A 23,450-nucleotide genomic window follows, 5' to 3' on the forward strand; every position below is an offset into this window, starting at 1 on the left:
ATTTTCTTTTTTATAGTTGGTTACTTATTTTTCATAATGCCTGTCTTTTTGCCTGTACAGGTTCTTATAACATAAAACTATAGACTGGATGGCTTATAGACAACAAAAACTTATTTCTCACAGCTCTGGAGGCTGGGAAGTCAAAGAATCAAGGCACTGGCAGATTTGGTTCTAGTGAAAACCCACTTTCTTGTTCATAACCAACTTCTCACCATAATTTCACATGGCAGAAAAGGTATGGGAGCTCCCTGGGGTCCTTTTATAAAGGCATTAACCTCATTCAAGAGGGCTCCACTCTCATGACCTAATCACCTCCTAAAGACCCCACCTCCCATTACCATCACCTTGGGGATTAGTTTCAACATATGAATTTTGGTGGGACATCAACATTCTGTCTATAGCAAAGCCTAATGTTAATGAGGTATATTTTTAAGTAAAATATTTTGCTTCTTTTTAATATTTATGAAATGCTGGTAAGAGGGAGGCACATAATTTTTGACAATAAAACCCATAATGAAATAATTATTTAAAACACCCATTTTAATGTGTTTTAAAGCACTATTAAATTTTGTTTCTGTTTAAATAGATTAAACTATGTTTATTTTCCAAAACTATGTTAAATATTCATAAAATACAGTATCTTTTATCTCCCTAGTAGATAATCTCCACTTCATTTTCTTTTTATTAAACCACCATTTGTCTTGAAAGTGAGTAGCATTTACTACTTAACTGTGGGGAGCCTAGACTCCTATTCTACAGTGGTAAAGCCATAACTTTCAGAAATAGTTTCGGCAATCTTATTTATTTTGATTTTGATCCATCTTAAATTAGATATGTGACCAGTTCTGGCTCATATGTTGAGATATGATAAGTCTTTTGCTTGCCTCTCCCTGTTTCAGTAATAGTAAATAAATGCATAGATAAATATATGTAGATAGATGATAGATAAAGTAAATAAATCAAGGCTTCCAAAAGAAAGAGATTGTTGTTTTTACTCATTCTTTATGCTTAAAATCAGTCCTGATGTATCAGCAGGAGAAAGAGGGCACAAGTCTCCACATTAATGATAGAGAAATAGAAAAATAAAAAGTGTTGGTGGCACAGATGACCACAGGAAGCAGCTAAAGCATGGCACTCAGACGCATTCCCCCAACAAGCCCTGTTTTATTTATATCGCTCTAAATCTGACTTCATTGCCTGGGAGTCAAAAGCATTTCTGACTAATGGAGAAATGTACTACTAAGGGACACTTGTCATCGTAGGGAAGATCACTACATTTGGCTCTCCTGTCTTTTTATAAAGGACAACTGTCATGAATCATCTTCATCTTTGACAACTTTTTAAAATAGGATTGCCAGAAGATTATAAATAAATCTTAAGATGGTTAAAAAGAGTTTTGATCATTCTCCATCTCAAGGGAAATTACAATATAGTAATATGTTTGCCATCGATGATAATAGAATCTGTCACTGACTTAATGGGACATGAGTAAACAGAAATATATCACAATCTTCTTGAATAAAATAAGAAATGAAGTATTTTTTTCATATTTCATGTAACTGGAAGACAGTATTTTCCATTTGGATGACTCATGTAATACATGCAATATATAACTGTGACATTCAGACCATATGAGGGTCCTTGAATTAATATGCATATTACATATAAATAAGTTTTGTATCTTTTGTATTTTTAGTTTTAGAAAAAGCAAAACTAACTTCAGGTTAAAGATGATTGATTGAACAAACATTTATCATAGTCAATTTCCTAAACCCCACCTGAATAAGAGAAAGAAACATTTTTAGAGGGGGAAGGGTATATAGCTCAGTGGTAGAGTGCATGCCTAGCATGTAGGAGGTCCTGGGTTCAATCCCCAGCACCTCCATTAAAAACAAACAAACAAACAAACACACAAACAAATCTGATTACCTCCCCTCACTAAAAAAATAAATAATTAAAAATTTAAAAAAAATTTTTGAAAAAGAAATGTTTTTAAAGGTACAAATTTAAAAAAAATTTTTGAAAAAGAAATGTTTTTAAAGGTACATCTACAACGAAATCTATAACAACAGAGAAAATAATAGCAGTAACATCTTGGAAGCTGGAAAGCAGTGTAAGTTACTGCTGATTTAGGAGTCTTAGAAAAGTTAAATTCTAAGCCTAAAATGGGGAAAAATGAGAAGGAATCCAATATGCACCACAGCAATCCTACATGGCCCAGAAATTAATGGTAACTTGATTGCATAGAAATAAAAGTGAAGAGAATTTCTACAAAGAAAAGAGCATTTGTTGAAGATCTGTTTAATAAGGAGTTTAAACCCAAGTATGTGGTTACTCTGTCCCTTCTGAACAATGACAGGTGATGGGAAGATCTAGTCTCTAAATAGCATAAAAAAATAAAAATAGGTGTCTTGATTAGAATAGAGTAGCATTTCAAAGACAATTACATTGAATATTGTTTCCTTTAGGAATTTGATCAGCCCATGAGAAAAGTTGGCAATAATTCAGACTCAGACATTTCCCAATGAAACCACCAACCTGATCAAATAAGACAAATAGGATAACCAGGACTGAAGATCCCAGAAGGGCATCTGTGTGATAGGTATACAGAGAAATCCAATTAGAAACCCAGTTAGAGCAGATTGAATAGCAAGACGATCTACACGAAAAGGAAATTCAGCGCCACCTTATGGATTTGAAAATGATTTATATAATTAGGGGCATGTGAGTGAGTTAAAAATAATTGTTGGCGTAGGTATTGTTATTTGCCCTCTGCCAATATAAACCTTCATCATTGTTCTACAGGAATAAAACCCTTATCTTTAGCTCTCAACGTATGGTTGCATGAAATATGTTCCCCATTCTCGCTAGTGGTTATGTGTGGTCATATGACCAAATTGTTGCAAATAAGATTTATGTAGGTCCCCAAGTGTAACTTGGGGAAAATGCCATTAAAAGAAGGGTAAGCCCTTCTCTTCCCTTTTTTCACTTTCTGAAATACAGATATAACGACCGGCTATCCTGAGAGATGAAATGACTGTTGTGCACATGCAGGCTTTGCACAGCAAAGAAATACGATTGAAAGACCTAGCATCCTGACATCATAGAGCAATACACCAGCTTTGGATATTTAAATATTAGGTATTAGATATTTAAATGAGAGACAAATTAACTTCTTATGGTTTAAACTACAGGTATGTTTGTGTTATCTGTCAGCAGACACTATCTTACTGATAATAGAGTTTTTTAAACAGAATTATGCCTGACACAGAGAATCTAAAATAGTTCTCCTTGGCTTAGTGCAGGTAGGCAGAATGGGTCCCAGTAACTCAGATACTGTAAGCAGGAAAACGTGTATGACTTTTGATATGTCTACACAATGGCCCGATTTTTCCTATTTTCTAGCACAAAACAATGTTCCAGGCTCATCTTGTACTTTTCTTCATCCAGGTCTATAATTAACCATGTAACCAATGAACATGGGCTCCATTTAGTGGACGATGCCATTTTGAAATCAAGACCAGGGCTGTCAATATGTTCACTGCTATGGGAGTGTTATTGCCTCTAGACTCAGTGGACAGAACTAGAAAAACACATTTGTGTATATACTTACATTTATATACCTTTGCATTTATTTATTTTTCTGACTATAAGGAAATAATACCTACAATTTTAATTCAGTATGTCAGGTTTTGTTTTAAAGTTCTTCTTGTTGTGTTTTAAAATACCGTTTCTGGAAGTGAGAAATTTGGCTTTAATTATCTTCACCACATTTTGTTCAACTGATTTATATATTTGTTCGATGAGAACAATCACCCATATCAATTATTTCTATGCCCCCACATCCTCATTGTTCCAAGTCCTTGAACTCTGGTTTGTCTAATCCTTTATATTTTAATGATTTGTTTTGAATGCTTCTTTGGTTGTTTACTCAACACCTAATGATAACTCTGGTATAGGCATTTTATCTGAATTGTTTGAATTTTCATGATAGTGTTATTGTTACGAATTTTACAGCAGTCTAAAGAAAGTATTTGAAAATAATATGCACAACTATTGCTCTTTTTCTATATTTATAAAATTTTATATGTAACAAATATAATCTTAAGTGCACCTAATATCTACTGAGCATTTTCTACATGCTAGGCACTATATTTATACATGTCAAGCACTTTATTTTTGTTCTTTCACTGAGTTATAAGCATTTTTTTTTTCATTGGGAAAAAAAATGTAGAGTTAGTGTGATTATGAGTAGTAAATCTACATAAGAACAGAATCAAATTTCAACTCCATCACTTTTTTTTTTAACATTTATAGTTAGTGTGATTATGAGTAGTAAATCTACATAAGAACAGAATCAAATTTCAACTCCATCACTTTTTTTTTAACATTTTTTATTGATTTATAATCATTTTACAATGTTGTGTCAAATTCCAGTGTTCAGCACAATTTTTCAGCTATTCATGGACATATACACACTCATTGTCACATTTTTTTCTCTGTGAGTTATCATAACATTTTGTGTATATTTCCCTGTGCTATACAGTGTAGTCTATTCTACAGTTTTGAAATCCCAGTCTATCCCTTCCCACCCTCCACCCCCTTGGTAACCACAAGTCTGTATTCTCTGTCTGTGAGTCTATTTCTGTCCTGTATTTACGCTTTGTTTTTGTTTGTTTGTTTGTTTTTGTTTTTGTTTTTTAGATTCCACATATGAGCGATCTCATATGGTATTTTTCTTTCTCTTTCTGGCTTACTTCACTTAGAATGACATTCTCCAGGAGCATCCATGTTGCTGCAAATGGCATTATGTTGTCGGTTTTTATGGCTGAGTAGTATTCCATTGTATAAATATACCACCTCTTCTTTATCCAGTCACCTGTTGATGGACATTTAGGCTGTTTCCATGTTTTGGCTATTGTAAATAGTGCTGCTATGAACATTGGGGTGCAGGTGCCATCCTGAAGTAGATTTCCTTCTGGATACAAGCCCAGGAGTGGGATTCCTGGGTCATATGGTAAGTCTATTCCTAGTCTTTTGAGGAATCTCCACACTGTTTTCCATAGTGGCTGCACCAACATCACTTTTTAGTTGTGGCATCTTGTTATTTAATCTATTCTGTGTTTCACTTTACACACACGCACAGACACATGCACATATATCTTGTAATTAATAGAACTAAATGATTCAGTGCTTAGCAGAATTCCTGTCGCATATCGAGCACTTTAGAAAAGTTGATCAGCATTATTTGCAAAAAGAAAAGAAGTTGAGGTTGAGAAATCCAACTACTTTGCCCTAAGTCGCATTTCTAAGTATTGAGTCAGGAAGGCTAATGAGGGTCAAAATGAGCTACTGGTATGTATCTTGAAAACTAAAAGATGTATCAAAACAGCTCCATTGATGGAGAAGTCATAAGGATAGTAAAATTGTTGATACTTCAATGAATTTGTATACCAGCACAAAACTGAAGGATGCCAGGAATTATGGTTAAAATAGGTTAATATTACACACTTTGACATTATAAAATTGGTAAGAGAGCAAAGTTAGGAGATGAGGGAGACGCAGTCCAGATAAATAACAAATTTGCTAATTCTACATATTTACAGTCAGAACCTAATAAATGACATATAGTGTGTGATTTAAAATAAGTAGAGCCTCTGGGAGTAAAAAATGAAACAAAACAAAACAAAACAAAACAAAACAAAACAAACAAATAAACCAAAAAAAAACCCCCAAAACAAAAAACAAAACCAAAAAACTCAAGCTTATAAAATAGAAGATATTTTAGGAATACTATATTGCATTATTTATTTGAAGGTTACCAACATCTTCACATTAACTTTAGTTTATTCTTGATTACACTTAAAATTAAATAAATTAATTTGTATCATATTAGCATGTATGGTATTGCAATATTTTTGAAATTTATTTGAAGATCTCTGTCTCTTTGGCTGGCTTATCCATTTTTTCCTTTCTGTAAATACACACTGAGAGATAAAAGATACAATGTCTATCAAAAGTTACCAATAATTATTTCTAAGTGGTAGGATTTAACAAATTTTAAAATTTTCTTTTCTATATATTCTGAAGTTCTTAGAATCATCATGGTTATTTTTTAAAAATTATTGATCTGAAATAAAATATATGGCTCATAATTGAATATTGCTGGCTTCTGAATAGCATGATGGTTGACTTTTTAAAGAAAAATAATAAAACTTTCCCTGAGTAATTTCTAATACCTTTTCAATTAAAAAAATATAGTTATTCCTTTCATGAAAAAGGCTTCATGAGGTACCAAAGAAACTTGCTTATCAATAAGTGATTCTTAATGTATCACTAGAGTTATTGAATTGAGTTTGGGCAAAACTCACAAAATAATAATTTAGATCTCATTACAGATGTTAATTACTGTTTCTAAGAATTTTGCAAGATTAAAATACTATATTTAAAACTGACTTAACTTTTCCAGGATATTAAGCTAACAGGATTTACTTTAACAGCTCATATTTATGTTTTGTAGATTTTCATAACTTTTTCCATTTGTGATATAATCTCTCTGAATGAATAGTTTAGTATTGAAGACACATGGCACTTATTGTTCACTTTTCTCCAGATAAATTGATTTTAAACAATTTTTTACCTCTTTTGGGTGGTCTGTGGGCCCAGGTATTTTTTTTTATTAGCAAAAGTCTTTTCCAAAATTTACAGGAATTGCATGTTAGGAATTTTTTTTCCTAATCTTCAGATTTAATCTTCCTTTCTAAACTAATCTCTGTTCAATTCCAAAGAAGACTTTTATTTCCCTAAATTTATTCTTCTTATTCTGTAAGAGCCATAAAATAAAGTTTGCATTCTAAGATCTAGAATTAGACTTACTACAGTGATACTTAACTTTTGCAATTATATATTGCTAGCATTTATTTATTATTTCATTTTAATGACTTTAAATTATGCAATGAGAAATTTAAAATGATATTTAAATATAAAATTAAACCAATTTGCATAAATCTTACATGTTTAACACTTACTTCACTATTATTTTTTTATCCAATAGAGCTTTTTTTCATCTTTTCTGTTCAGAACAGATTGTTTTTTAATCTAAGTAGCAATTTCTCCTAATGCTTATAAACATATTTACGTGACCAAAAAAAAATTGAATGTTACATCAAATTTTAAGATTTTATGTGACCACTTTCATGCAACCCCAGCAGTATCTGGGGGGAAAAGACTATCTGTTCTACTACTTCCAGGACTATAGTAATTAATAGTCCAACATATTAGCTCAGGCTGATCTTTCAGTAAATCCCAATTTTGTGCCTATATTGTCACAATCGTGGTGAAAATGTCTACTCCATTTATTAGATTACTTTAAAAAAAGTCCGAATGGCCGTCATTCAAAAATCCACAAATGACAAATGCTGGAGAGGCTGTGGAGAAAGGGGAACCCTCCTACACTGCTGGTAGGAATGCAGTTTGGTGCAGCCACTATGGAAAACAGTGTGGAGATTCCTCAAAAGACTAGGAATAGACTTACCATATGACCCAGGAATCCCACTCCTGGGCTTGTATCCAGAAGGAAATCTACTTCAGGATGGCACCTGCACCCCAATGTTCATAGCAGCACTATTTACAATAGCCAAAACATGGAAACAGCCTAAATGTCCATCAACAGGTGACTGGATAAAGAAGAGGTGGTATATTTATACAATGGAATACTACTCAGCCATAAAAACCGACAACATAATGCCATTTGCAGCAACATGGATGCTCCTGGAGAATGTCATTCTAAGTGAAGTAAGCCAGAAAGAGAAAGAAAAATACCATATGAGATCGCTCATATGTGGAATCTAAAAAACAAAAACAAAAACAAACAAACAAACAAAAACAAAGCGTAAATACAGGACAGAAATAGACTCACAGACAGAGAATACAGACTTGTGGTTACCAAGGGGGTGGAGGGTGGGAAGGGATAGACTGGGATTTCAAAACTGTAGAATAGACTACACTGTATAGCACAGGGAAATATACACAAAATGTTATGATAACTCACAGAGAAAAAAATGTGACAATGAGTCCATTAACTGAAAAATTGTGCTGAACACTGGAATTTGACACAACATTGTAAAATGATTATAAATCAATAAAAAATGTTAAAAAAAAGTACTTACTCGGTCATGATGCTTTTTAAATGATATATTTAAAAATATCCATGTGTTGTGGTTTTCTTCTATTACACTATTCAATAATAAAAGTATTCTTGTGTTCTCATATTACTTTAGAATAATATAAAAGAAGCTTTAATGAATTTGTCCTGTAATCAGTGAATAGTCTTGAAAATATTTATGAATTTTCAGTTAGGTTTAAAATGTCTGTTCTTTAATTATAAATAGTTGCAATATTTTAATTCAAAGTTTTATTATATATAATAGATATTTTGAAAAGTACTAAATCATTTCCCATTAGTTTACTTAAAAATTCTATTTTATTCCCCAAATAATAGCTATTCTTTTTTGGTAGTAATGTCTTATTTGCTCTCATTTTTCTACAGATTGAATTGTTGATGAGCCTAATTAATTAACTAAATCTACAAGACCAGTTTTAAGCAACAATAAAATTGAAATAGAGTATGAAATAAGAAAAAGAAGGAGATGAAGTGTAAAATCTTGCAGATAGTAAGGGTGGATTTGGCTTAGTCATGTGTCCATCTGAGATCAAAGAAAGCAAGCTGCGTGAGGACTCTCCTGGGTATTCCATTACGACTTTGAGGAGAGCAGAAGCAATTGTTTCTTAAGGTATTGTAATTTATAGAACATAAAATGTGTTTTAGCAAAGACTTAGTCTTAAGAACATGATTAGAATCCTGGCTTTATTAGTGTATGCGTCCTGTAAAATAGAAATAAATATTTACTATGTAATGTTGTAGCAATTATTTTCAAAGATATCAAACACCATACTAGGTACTTAGTCATCACTGAATAGAGTTCAGTTTTTCCTTTGTATTCCTTGTAATAACATCACCATACTTAAAACTAACCCACACTCGATGTCTTCATTCTGTTTCCCTGTCAGTGCACTGTCATCATCAACGAACACATGGTTTTCTAATACTTCAATGTGCAATGCATAGTAATTGCAAATGTTTTTTATACTAAATATGGCCGAATGACAAGAATAAAATATTCTTTTTTATTCATTCATTCATCCATCTTTTTGTGCAACAAATATTAACATTTTTCAGTCACCATTCTATACATTGGAAGTAAAAATATAGGAGTTGAATCATTTCTGTTCTCATGGAGATTATAAACTGTGTTGATTTTAACCTATATTAAAGGCTTAAAATAAATTCAAAGATTCCTCAAATTTCAGATGGAATGAAGGTCGCGGGAGGACTGCAGAAATGAGAGGTTTTCTCAGGGTCTCTCCATTACATTATATTGGAAATTGAATAGTGGATACTTGTTTTCAACTTTTGTAACAAATGTAATATGGTTCCAGTCTTCTCAGGTCTGTCTCCTCCTGTTGACAATACTCACAGTAACCAGAAATTGCTGTTTTCTTATATCCACTCAAAGCATGTTACTGACTACCTTCCAGGGAACAGAGTTTCAGGTACTGAGAATATAAAACTGAACATGACAAAATTGCTGTTCATAAGGAACTCATTGTCTGGTATCTGATGGGGAATGAAATTAAACAAACAAAAATTTAAAATCTAGCATTATGAGTGCTATTGTTTATATATTTTATGGCCTATTTGTGGAAGTATATAAAATGTAAATGATAAAAATTATTTATTATATCCTATTAAAACTAAAAATGTATGTTTTTTTAAAGTTTTGTTTCTTGAAGATTATTAATTTCAACTGACTTCCTATATTGTTGTTGTCACATACTTTTTTAGCATAATTACAAAAAGGACTACATTTCTGTTTGTTATATCTAATGCTTCAGAGATGGTGGAGTAAATCTAGAAAGAAAAACTGAAGAAGGAACACATTTTTATTTTCCATAAACAATGAAAAAAATTCCTTGGATCTTGAGACCATCATAGTGCTTTCTGTCAGGCGTTACCTTTGTTTATATGGTGAAATGACTGAATGATCTATTGTTTTTTCTCAAGATTTTCATTATTTTGTGTCATTTTAATAATGCTCTTATTACTTATTCATGAGAAGACAAAAGAAACAAGTGTAATCTAAGATATTGATTCAAGTGCTTGAATCCATGTTCCATATCTTTAAAGACATACTTAAATTTAGAATATTTTTATAGTAGCAAAGAAAATACTTAGAATAATATGGTGAAATATAAAATCATTGCTACATATTAACTAGTTTTGTCTATCAGTTGTAAAATAATGACTTGCTCAAATACTAAAAAGAACTAAAATATTTACACACCAATGAAGTTAAGTGAAAATGGCAAAAGGAAAAAAAAATCTATTGCTTGAAATGATAATAGGTCTAGCATGGTGAAATTTATATATTAAAGCAGTATAATTGGAAATAACAATATGAATTACATCATTATTTTCCTTAGTTTTACTCAAGTTAAATCTGGGTCAACATCACTGACACAAATGAGTGACAGTTTTCTTGCATGCAGTGCATATCTATCAACATTCATAGATTTAAATAATCTATGCCAATTTTGTCATTATAGAAATAAGCCTTGGTGCTAATAGTAAATGCTGTCTGAACAAAATTCAAAATTCGTTTTTAACGCTCTACCAGCCATTCCATACCAAAATACAATACTTGCTGAGATCTGTAGGTTGGCGTATCATAGCCATCAGAATATGTTTTTACTTAATAGATCAAAAATGGTTTATGACTCAACATAAATCACAAATCAAAATTCCGAGGAGATATTAAATAAAATTGAATCTTGATCTTGGTATATGTGTTTCATAATTGCTGAAACAACTCAATGAGTGTGGCTTTTGGTTTAATGCTGCACACAGCAAGCAAGAAAGTGATGATAAATTAGATTGATAAGAGAACAGCAGATGCTTCATTGTTTATATGTATTGCTTTACTAAAGACTATAGTCGCAAACATTCTTTGACAGTGCATTTGCAATGATGTGGATGGGAATCCTATTTATGAATTCAACTGGCTGATCTTTGTTAACCTGAGAAAACGGTAATGAAGCCTGTGAGTATATGACAGAATGATCTGAAGCTGTGATTAATGGAATGATTCTGTTGTTCTTGAAGCTGACCTAGTTATAGCTTATCTTTCATTTACTCCATAAAAATGGTCTTATTTGTTCTGTTTTAAGGTAATTCTTGTGTGGCCAAAGTGTAAATTCACATTAAAAAGAAAATACAGGACTTTATAAACTAAATAAAAGAAAGAAACAAGTATTCTGGATTCAGATACTTATTTGTATTTTGTGCTTCATATAAATGCAAAAGGAAATTGGTACTGAATGGTTTTCTCATTTGAACCCAGGATATATATTCTTTATTGTCTTTGGAATGTAAAATAATCTATCCCTTATCCATAACAAGCACATGACATTTTTGAAGCTTTTTGTCTCTCAAAATTTTTGAAGCTTTTTGTCTCTCAAAAAATTTAAAGGATTTCTTGAGTGCTGATGACACCAGTTAGGTCTCAGACCTGTCTTAGGGGAGAGTCCATAGCAAATTCTGGATGATGTGTGACCAGAGTACAACACTATCTGTTGCTGGTTATTAAAAAGAATGAATTTTCATTAAGAAAATTATACCTTACACTTGTGGTGTTGCACTATGTGACAAAGAATTGCTTGTGAGTTCCTTGAAAGGCAAGATCACAGAGGCAAACATGACGCCAGTGTACAGGACCTATACAACAGCCACAGGGCAGAATAACTCTCCAAGGCAGTGCCCTTTAGCATAGGTTTGTGAAAAGTTGGGGCAAGGGTTGAAAACCACTTTTTCCTTCTGGAGCCCGGAAGCAACTCAAAATAGATCTAATGTGGAAAATGTTCAAATCTTTGAGACTGAGATACAAAAATAAGCAAACAAACAAAAACCACCATTGCTTTTTATTAAGGTAAAGAGTTTATTGAATCAGAATAGCTTATAATATTTCAAAATCAAGAGTTGAAATATAAATCAATATAATTATTAAATTGACTAACATTAAGTGTATGTGATTCCAGAAAGTGCAATAAGCAACATCGAATGCATTGAATCATTGAAGCTGTAGTGTATAGACAACTTGAAATGCAATAATAATGCATATAACTCATTATATGTGTTATTATGTAAATAAATAATGAATGTATTGGGTTTGAACTACTTCCTATGATTTATTTATATGAATATTACACTACTGTTATCCTAGAAAAATACTGCCTTGGGGAGTAATTTTTGTTTTTATTTTGTTTTTTATGGTTTTCAGAATACAGAATTCAGTAACATTCAACTCTATGTCATTATAACTGTTGAAGCATTGAGGTCTTTAGAAGCAATCAGGGGTCAGATTCAGATTATAAGCTAAACACATGGTGATGGCAAGCAGCTAAGATGAAGTGAATTTTGGAAAAAGTTGCAGAAGGAATAATTCAGAACAGACATTAAAAGTCACCAACATCTAAAAAGAGCCAAAGAAATAAGATGCATGAGTCTTGGGAGCCTTTGTCAAGGAAATTCAAATCTGTTTGTTTCTTGCTAACCTTTGCTCATTTGAAATAAATTGGTAACCTAAATGTCAGATTGTGAACCAAAACATTTGAAACTTGTCAACTGGTTTTTGAAGACACACTTGAGATTATATATTCACTCTAAAATCAGTTTAAATTGTCACCTGTAAACACTTCATTGCAGTAAATGTCTTTATTCAGTTGATTCTTAGTAGGTTGTTCACTCAAGGAATCTTCCTTGCAGATTTCAAACATATACAAGGTCCAAATTTGTGGCTTGTTTCAGTTAGTGAACATCTCAGAGATGCAGAGATGAACTTATTTTCAATCTTTTTAAAGTTACATACATGGTATTTATCAATTCTCATTCTTTATGTTCTCAAACTTTCACCTCCTGTCAGTGTTAATGATATATTGTTTGATTACTTGTTTCTAATAGAGCTGGAATAAATTGAAATTTGAGTGGATTCCATATGTAATGATGGTTTATATTTTTGCTAAAGATATCACAGGACAGTGAATCATACACTAGGGTTAATTAGCTTGGCTAGAGCTAGGATTCATAATTATCCAGGTTATGTTGATTGCCATTTCCTCTTCATTCTTACAGCATATATTTGTATCAGTTGAAATGCATAGGAACTTAACAGTCTCTACAGAAAATAATTTAAATCAGTTCCACAAGTGGTGTTCAGACACATAAAAGCATATGCAATGGTCAGTGGGGGTTGTGGGATGAAACAATATGGCAAAATTACGGAGCTAGATTAAGCACCCTTGAATGATATTTTCTCAAAAAAACAAAGTTCTTATGAGTAGCCTCAAAAGTGGGGCTCAGGGGTCGGATAACAACAGGACCCACAGCAGAGCCTAATTTTAACAAAGGCAAGGGCAGAGAACGAGGTTGAATCTTGAGTCAACAGAACAATGGCCATGTTTGCAATGGTAGCTTGATTTGCCAGAACTGAGCAACAGAAGTGGGTTCAAGGCACAATGTAACTTGATTTAAGAGCATATGTAAGACTATCTCTTAGAGACCAAAGTCAATGAATAAAAAGGCCTAACTTCCTTCAGTCATATAAGCGAGGAGCAGGACACGTGCAGTCTTGGAATTGATATGACTGTCGTGCCATTTGCAGTTTTGCTGATGTTCAGGGAGCATCTGGCACAAATATATACAGCAAGTTCATGTGGGTTAGTTTGATTAAAACAAAATGATAATATCCTTAAAGTCACATAGTAGGACAGGGTTGTTCTTAGGAAACCTGGCGTCTTTCATGATCTTACTCTCAATAATTATTTCACTGAAATAGTGAGTCCCTTCAGGGCCTCTTATTTTATCAGAATTAAAATTCTCTTTCCTTCAATCTTTCTACAGAGCCCATGTCTTATGATGAGAAAATTTGGTCTTAAGTAAGCAATTTTTAGCAATTATTATGACTATACTGCATGTAGTGATGCCTAACATTTCAAATTTAAATACAGACTGCCAACCATACCACTCTCAAGAGCCTCCTTTATCTTTGTTTTGAAAATGTGGTTTTATGTATTTATGCTGAAATGAAACAATGCATAAATGTTCTTTCATCTTGATACCTCATTTCATTAAGTTGTGAAGAAATAATTAGCATATGTGCTGAGTATAAACCTTACTTTAAATCTCATTTTTAATCTTCATTATGCTGCCACTGTAGAAACTAAATTTTAATTTGGAGTCAATATTTTCTTTTAGCCTTAGTTCTGGGTATATGGACTGAGTCATGGAATCAATAAGGGGGGAGTAAAGTAAAACTTGTTCCCTAAGTCAGATATCCACCTATAATATTTCCACCAAGGTATTTATAATTGTCCTTAGTCACTGGTCATTGATCCATATGAAACGCTGTGGAAATATGTTCCATTCCCATCTTTTTAGCTCTTCCAGATTTTGTGTGTACCTCAATCACTACCTTGCCCCAACTGGCTGTATTTGAATCGCTGTGCCTGCCATGACAGACTTACAACACTGTTTAAGGCTTTGCCTACATTCTGCTGGAGTGTTGCCACCTCTCTACCTTGTGGTTCTACCCAGACAGTCATGTAAAACTGACTTTACCTTTAAAATACCCATCTTATAAGAAGACTTCCTTCTCCTGGGTCCCACTCTGTCTTGCTTCCCATCGAATTTCATTGCTTTCTCAAGCCTAGAAATGTCTTTCTGAGCCTTAGAGCTGAACAGGGGAGAAAGTCTTGCACTTACTCATTTTTTCTCTGTTCTGACTCCTTTGCATTTCTTTAGGTGACTAGGATTTAAAAAATGGAAATCCAGGAATAGATTCCCATTTTCCATGCTCAATTGTATGGGATATGTTCCCTGATGCAGACTAGCATAGAATGGTCCAGATGATTTAACAGAAAAAGGACAGTGGGGGTAATAGAACATCATATTTCAAAAACATAATCTTGAGTCATATGCGATACACATGCATATTAAGATTGAAGGAGAGAACAAAGAGGAAAAAGTTAATAATTCTTGGAATAAATTGTAAAATTGAATAGCAGAGAATTCCTCAATAAACTTTAGAACCCACGTAAAACTGACATGGAACAGAAAGAGAAAGAGCAATTATACACAGTAGGAAGAAAAATGTCACAAAGAAATATGCTAAATTAATAAAGATTACTTATAGACCAAACATAGTGTTGTTGTTTGCTTGTTGTAATCAAGCACTATGTTAGTGCCTGGAAAGCAAAGCATCACCAAGACATAATTTCTTTCCCCAAGGAGTCCAAAGACCAGTGGCAAAGACAAGGAGGCAAAACAGCAAATATAATACATACATATAAAATATAAACTTAGTTGAAAGGAATTCTCAGAAAGCAGATGTGCTAGTGGTGGTGGTGATGGGAGTGTGTGTTTGTGTGCATGTATGATGTTTCCAAGTAGAATGACACCTGGGTTGAATCTAAAAAGGGGACAAGAAGGCGTGTAAACAATAGAGAATGTGGCACATTTACAAATCTGCAGTGATCTGCATGTAAACAAAATATAAAGCCATCTTAGAAAAGAACTGGCTGACTGTAAGATTGTCTCTGTATAGATACATAGATAGATATACACATACATATATTTACATAAAAATATACATCAATATGTATATTTATATATTTTAATTTACTTAATGTTATTATCTATAGGATGCAATTAATAATGTGCTTCTTTTTAAAAACTAATACAACATGTAAGACATTCATTTTGGGGGTTATCTGCTTGGATTTATTTCTTGTTGATCCCTGATGATAGTTAAAAATATGTCAAGGCAGAGGAACAGCCTAGAATGTTTGAGGAGTGAGGGAGTTCAGCCTCCTTCCTCCATGTATTATCATGCTTAGCATGTACCATGAGCCAGGATGCTGGGCATGGGAGACACGTCATGGTCCTTGCTCTTAGAGTGCTCATGCTCCCAGGGTCACGGGAGAATGGAGAGCGCTAAATTGAAATCCTCATTCCTGGCAGAAGAGAGACATGAGATGTGGAATTTCTGATTCTAGCTGGAATGGAGAAACCAGTACTAAACTAGCCCTATCACTGTGGACAACTACGTAATTGGATAAACTGTATGAAACAATTGTTTACAGACATCAGACAGCAGGCAGAATAAAATCGTTTTCCACAAGAGGAGAGAAACAAGCAAGGGGAGTCCCAATAAATGCACCCCAAAGAGGAAGTCATTATTACCACGATAATTAAAACTTATTCCAACAGTTTTTTCAATGAAAAGTAATCTCAGTAACTCCGTTTCCCTTTGTTACTGAGGAACCAAGAAGTTAAGTAGATGAATGTGTCACTAACTACATTTACTATTTTTTTCATACTTACTACATGACAAGAACAGTATTAAATATACACTTGTGGTAACAACTGTAGTTTATACGGGTGTGACAAAGTAGCTGGAGTTAGATTATTAACTCCTTGGAGCTAAGGTGATGAGAAGCATTAAAAGAGATGAACAAATTGTGAGGCTTACGGTAGGTACCCTCAGGGATATTGAAATCATCTTTCAAGATGGCAGAAATGTGTAAATTTCCAAGAATTTTTAGGATGAAACTATATATAGTTCATAAAACAGGAAGCTTGACTCATATTAAAAAAATGAGTTAATTATTTCAGATTGTTATTCCTGTGATAAAGTAACAGCTAAAGACTTGCAGGGATATACAATAGAACATCTAAGTCACACTGCCTTTTGGGCAGGGGCAGAAAAGCCTGCGTTAACTGCTACAAGTACTATTTGTGAGACTAATTCATAAATTATGGTTTTATACTGACCCTGCCCTCTTAGAGCATGTGTTCCTTTCAGACCAAAATGCAAGGAAGCATGTTTATGGCACAATGTGTGAGAAAGATTTAGTATTTTAGCTTTATCTGCCCATTTGTAGACTTGAATAATTTTTATATTATAAGGAAAAATGGATCCAAAGAGTCTGATCTTAAATCCTTAGCAGGGTTCCAAAATGTCAGTTGGATTTTAAGCTAAGCTGTGTTCCTGTGTAAGCTTCATAAAGGGATTCTGCACTTGTGTACTGATTGGACACCTGGGGAGGTTGCATTCTGCAGGAAAGATAAACATCACTTTGGGTCCTATTCTTTGAAAGAAGGCAGTTCTTTTAAGTGAGGAAATCTAAAACTATTTTTTTTTTTTAATTTTGACATGGACTTTTTTTTCCCCTAAATTATTTTCTTTCCTTTTTGTATCATGATCAAGAGGGAAATAAAATCTGGCTCACCATTTTCCTCAATTTTACAATTCCTGTTATCATGAAATGTGACTAGAATATACACGAAGATGTGTTAACCTCACAAATACTTGACCTCTTCCACTCTGATTACCTTCAACTCAGCCTTCTGGATCCGCAAGTCTCCAGGGCCAGGATCTACATGTGACATATCCAGGCAGAAATTCTAATCTGTGACTGTCATGACACACTCCTCCAGCTTGCAATCTGATGTTTTTAACTCTCACTGCATATTTCTTTGTTTTTTTCATTCATTCATCCATTCATTCATCCAAATTGGAGGAAACAGCCCCCTGTTATACGGCACTAATTCCCTAAACACTCTGAGTTGGATGCTGAAAATGTGAATAAATACCATACTACATATCCAAGCTACGTACCCATGATGAGCTGTATGTAATGTGTGTTTTTTTCCAAGTAACCAGATAGTATGAGTACTAAGAATGATTAAAGGGTTTATTTGTTGTGTGCTGTGGGAACAGAAAGGAGGAATAGCAAACTGCCTGGAGGTGTTAGGGATCATGAAAGAAAGAAAAGAAAGAAGGAGGAAGGAAGGAAGGAAAGGAAAGGAAAGGAAGGAAGAAAGAAAGAAAGAAAAGGAAAAGAAAAAAAGAGAGAGAGAGAAGATGGTGGCTGATGTGAGTCTGGGGCGGGGAGGGGACAGAAGCAGGAGGAATCATGCTGAGTAACAGCCCTGAGGCCCTGTGAGCTCAGGGGTTCCACTTCATCTGTAAATATAAAAGATGAGAAATATGCCCTTTATCCACGTCATAAAGGACCCCGTGTCCCATGCAAAGGATTAGGAATCATATGCCACTTTGCAACCGTTAGAATTTGGCTTTGGTTATCATTAATCAGAATTGGAGTTAAATTCAAGAAGGAGACATAAATCTATTTCTCACTGTCCTTCATCTAACCTATCCCGACCTTCAAATTCTATTTCAGAAGTGTGAACCACAATACCTGGCTGAATGATGGAATAAAGTTTCAAGTTAGACAACATAATTATTGTGTTGTTAAAATCCATTAATCAAAGTGAGTCTACATCCACCCTCTAGATTATTAAACAATAAAATATTGAAAGATTGACCTCCCATTCAAATCAAAAGAAAAATGATGGCTTCTCTCAAGAAATCATGCATTAGAAATTATTGTCAGCTGGGGCCATACAAGAAACAGATATTTCAAGGAACTATTAATGTCAGAAATTTTGTTAAAAACTATTAGTGCCACTTATCTGAGAGCATATGTAGGTGCATAAATGCATATTTTATCTTTTGATCTCTCTCTTTATCTCTTTCACTCCCTCTTTCCTTCTCTTATTGTCTGGGCATCCACCTGTTTCACTCATAAAAAGCACTTCTTCATTCCCCTATGAATGCTTTTTCTCTATCAGCTTATCTTTTGCTTCTGTCCGCTTAGGTTGAACTTCACAAATTTTCAGATTTACCTCTATGACCTGAATGATAGTCTTACTTCATGTTTCCAATAATGGTTCTCCAGAGGGACAGTCTGACAGGCTCAACAGTGAATGAGTGATAAGTACATTTTTACTTTTCTAAATTCCAGTCACACATTATCTACTTTCTCTGTCTCTCTGTCTCTCTATCTCTCTGTCTCTCTGTCTCTATCTCTCTTAAAGACAAACTTTATTCCGTCTTCATATGAGTGCCTGTTGTGTTATCACTGTCCCCAACCCCAAATCCCATCCACATTTTGCTTCACCTACTCAATTCATCCTCAGTTGAGAGATAAATTGTTTCAGGAGTCTTCCCTGAAACCAATTTTCTGTTTTGTTTTTTTTTTAACTACAATAAACTTTATCAAAACATTTTAAAAAATTAATTGCTTATTTGCTGAACAGTCTCTTCTTCTGGACTGTAAGATTTGTGATGTCAAGGCACTGTCTGCCTTGATGAAAAAGAATCCATGGAGTTTAGTTTGATTTCCTAATATATATTAATATTTCCTAAATAAATATATAAGTAAAAGAAATGAGGACAAACTCAAAGCTTATTTCAAGTCATTTATTAGCTTTGCTACATCAAACTTCATCCTTGAATGTGTCTGGGCTTCAAACTTATTAGCTACATAGTGAGAATTTTGAGCCAAATGGCAGTTATAGACCTTTCAAGTTTATAATTCTTCAACTCTATAAATGGTAATATTTAGAGGGAATCTACTTTCTATTGGCATCACATTTCCATTTTGTAGGATCTGGACTAGAGTAATATTCCTGGTTTTACTTCTCTTCAGACAGGAGAAATGACTTAACTGGCTGGTGAGTTCAGGAGAAGGAACTGGCCATTGGCCATGAGTGTATTTGATTGTGGAGACACCATGGTCTCTCCTGCTTTGACCAAAATGGTCAGAGCAGGTTCTGTCCCTGCAACTGAAAGCTGACAGTTAACCAGTATTGCTGTGACCAGGGAATTAAGTGTCTCTGATTGAACCCCATTTGCCTGCAGACCTAGGTCATATTACCATGTCGCTAAATCAGTAATAGCAATGGTATTTTAATTTCCATATTCCTGAATCTTTTGCCTCTAATTTGGTTCTCAGCTTTGGGGAGAAACACGGGAATATAATTTAGGAGACCTCCAATATCTCAAGAGGCTATAATTAAACAGAATATTAGTTATGTATACTCAGTTTTCAATTCTTTCAGATAAGTAGAAGTGCATTTTGAATACTTGTGTGTGTGTTTTTGTGTGTGTGTATTTATTAAGGATATTTAGTCTTTATGTGGAAATTGTAAACCTGTATACTTACACACTCAATCTGTAACTATTGGATTTGCTGACATTACTGTTTAAATTCTTCAGAGGTGCAGGGAAGAGTACATATCATAAGAGCAAGACAATCCCACAATGGATATATGCACATTTTGAAAACGGAAATAATCACAGATGAACTGGTAAAATATATGGTTTAGAAAGTTCTCTTTTCCCAATGTTGTTTTTACATTGCTTCAAGTAATAAAAATTCTTCACTGTCTTATGAAAAGTCAAATAGCACTGAAAATTTTAAGCAAAGACTGAGGAGTGGTAATCTTTCCCTCTTACTGTGTCACCATGGAATCCTTTTTTTTGGAGGGGGTGGTCACCTGCCTACTTGTTCCCCCTGGGTCAGCCACAGGAGTGACCAGCTGGCCCAGAGGACGTTACCTCCCTGAACACAGAGATTGTTCCAGGAGTGAGCTTATGACTTAGACAGACTCAGGTTCCCTTGATAGATGTTTATAAAGATGCCAGAGGAGACGAGCATCTATCTTCTCCTGAGGTCATGAACCTTAAAAATTACAAAAGCCTGGGACTCTCTGGAAACATCTCGGCTGCTAAGAGAGAGCGCACATTGGAAGAAGAACACTCCAAGGGAAAATGAGTGGGAGATAGCAAGCGTGAAATAGTCCTAATGACATTGTTTCAAATCCTGGAATCAGTGTTGCATGAAACCACATTTACTCCACACACTCTATATAACTATATCCTGATAAAACATATTCATTTTTTCCCCTACGCTAGTCAGAAACGAATTTCTGACCCCTCTACCAGGAGTCCTGACTGACATGTACCAATAATCACATAACATGTGACAATAAAGATTCTTGAGCTTTAGAAAGTATGGAATGAGATATTTGTTTAGCAAGAGTAGGAAGTGATTGTGAGTTTAATAAAAGATTATATTTACTTCAATGTCTTTTCTATTTAAAGTTTTTTGTATTTTATTTAGGAAGTGATAAGGAAACTTTGGGGGAAATTGGCGTGACATAGCGCAGATATTAATCATGTTTTTCTTGCTTATTTTTTTTTCCCTTGTGACAAATATAATCCACAGTGACAGAAAAAGATTCGAGATTACATCAGAGTTCACCAGAAAAGACCTCTCAGACATGAGTGATATGCCCCATGCTTGCAGGAAGAAAGGTGACAGACATATTTCACACGTGTGCCGCTCATGGGGTAATGAAAACATGGATTTTAGAATCATGCTAATCCACGGCTACATATTCATGTGAAATTTTTGTTTATATGTAGTCATTGTAATCGGTGTCCATCATCACAACATTACCTAGCAGTGATTTTTACCCCTATTTGAAAGATGAGGAAACCAACACTCGTAACAGTGAACAGTCAACCTAACATCTCAGAACCAGAAGATTTGGGAGTAAATACTCAAATTCAGATTTGGTGGACACAGTACTCAAACTATTTTCCAGTTCTTTGTTTTTCATAGTTTACTTATTTATTGACCTACATCCCATGGAAAAATAATGTCCTTTTGACATTGATAAAGAAACAGAACAGGCCAATCAAATGGAATGTGTCATTTAGAGGACTTGAGTTAAGACAGAACAGCAGTTGACCAAAAAGAGGCACTTTTTGAAACTCAGATCAGTATTACTGGGAGCACTTAAAGAACAATCTGTCTACTACACAACTTTACATAAGTTTTATGCCTTTCTGTGAACTGGACAACATCATAAGGAAACATTACCAGGGCAGTTTAAAAATGAAAGAACACATACTTAATTTTGAAAGCTACTGTTTTAATACAACATTGTAAAATGATTATAAATCAATAAAAAAAATTTTTAAAAAGCTACTGTTAAAGTTATTTCTTTGTTTTATCATGTTTTATTTAATCTCAGCATTATTTTCCTAAAATTTTATAGAAATACAGAAAAAAAGGTTTTTTTTCTAAATTAAAATCATTTAATAGGTATTTTCTCATTGAGTATCGAACTAAATTTCCACATGAAGTTGTCAGAAACCTTTTCCCCTTAATCTATAATACAATGCCATGTTTAACCACCATCTACCTAAATTCCTTAGGAAGTTGAGACATCCATACCATACGGAGCCTTATGTGGATTTACGGGTTGTTGAAAATTTAAATAGCTTTAAAATAAAAATAATATGCTGCCTAAATAATGCCAGGAATATATTTTAATCCTCAAAACCATTCTCCAAAATACTGTCCTACCAAAAAATCAAGGTCAAAAATGAAATGATGTCTGTCAAGATATTTTTGGTTACAAAGAGGAGTTATAGACCCAAACTTCAAATCAGATGTAATAATATTGATGTACTACTAAAACCAAGTAATCAGATCAAAATGTTCTGTGAGTTAACATGGAAATCATGGTGTTAGTTACCACATTAGTTACCACATAGCAATTAACATGCCTGTAAGAATCATCAAGTGGTCAAAATTTGGAGAAAAATCTCTGTGTTTGGAAGTTTTACAGTGGTGAGTAGATGTGATGAGTAGATAAAAATATTTAAATGTCCTTCTTTTTAAAACCCAAGTGAGGCTTTTATTGTTAATTATACAGAAAGAAATTGTGTTTTCTTACTAAATTCCTATAAAAATTATACAGGCATATTTTTGAAGAGTAGCAAAGTGTTGTCACACAAAACTCCTGGTTGAGAATTCATGGATTTTGGGAATCGGTCTCAGTTGAGCCATCAATAATTATCACATTAGGTATATCTTTCACAATACTCTCTGTCTGTCTTTGTTTCCTACGTGGTAAAATAAATTAAGGGAAGATGTTAGAGCACCATTTCTGGATGAAATTTTCTGAGATATGTGTTTACTCCTCTGAAATAATCAGGGATGAATTGAAGATCTTTATAATAGTGGGGTAACCATTTGTTTTCTATACCCTTATTAAACGAGTGATGTTAATTCTGATGTTTTTTACTGTAAAAATCCCGCATTTGAAAGCACACCCCAAATACCCACATGGCAGTACTATCAAATGAGGGCACACTGCACAGAGGCTGCTGAGCGAGGGCATATCTGGAGTGTGATTTTTCTGGAAACATCACCTTTCTGCATCCTTATTTTTCACTCTCGCTGTTGTTGAAAAGTTCACAACTGCTTCTCCTGCATATGGCCAAGGAATTCCACTAAAGACAAAACAGAAGCACTTATCCCTGTTGCATTCATTGGTTCAGATCAGCACCAGCTGGGATTTTTATGGTGTGTGGTTCCACAAACCAACATATTGAGGTCATTTCTGCTTTTCT

The sequence above is a fragment of the Camelus dromedarius genome, chromosome 1, assembly GCF_036321535.1.
Source record: "Camelus dromedarius isolate mCamDro1 chromosome 1, mCamDro1.pat, whole genome shotgun sequence".
NCBI classification, from domain to species: Eukaryota; Metazoa; Chordata; class Mammalia; order Artiodactyla; family Camelidae; genus Camelus; species Camelus dromedarius.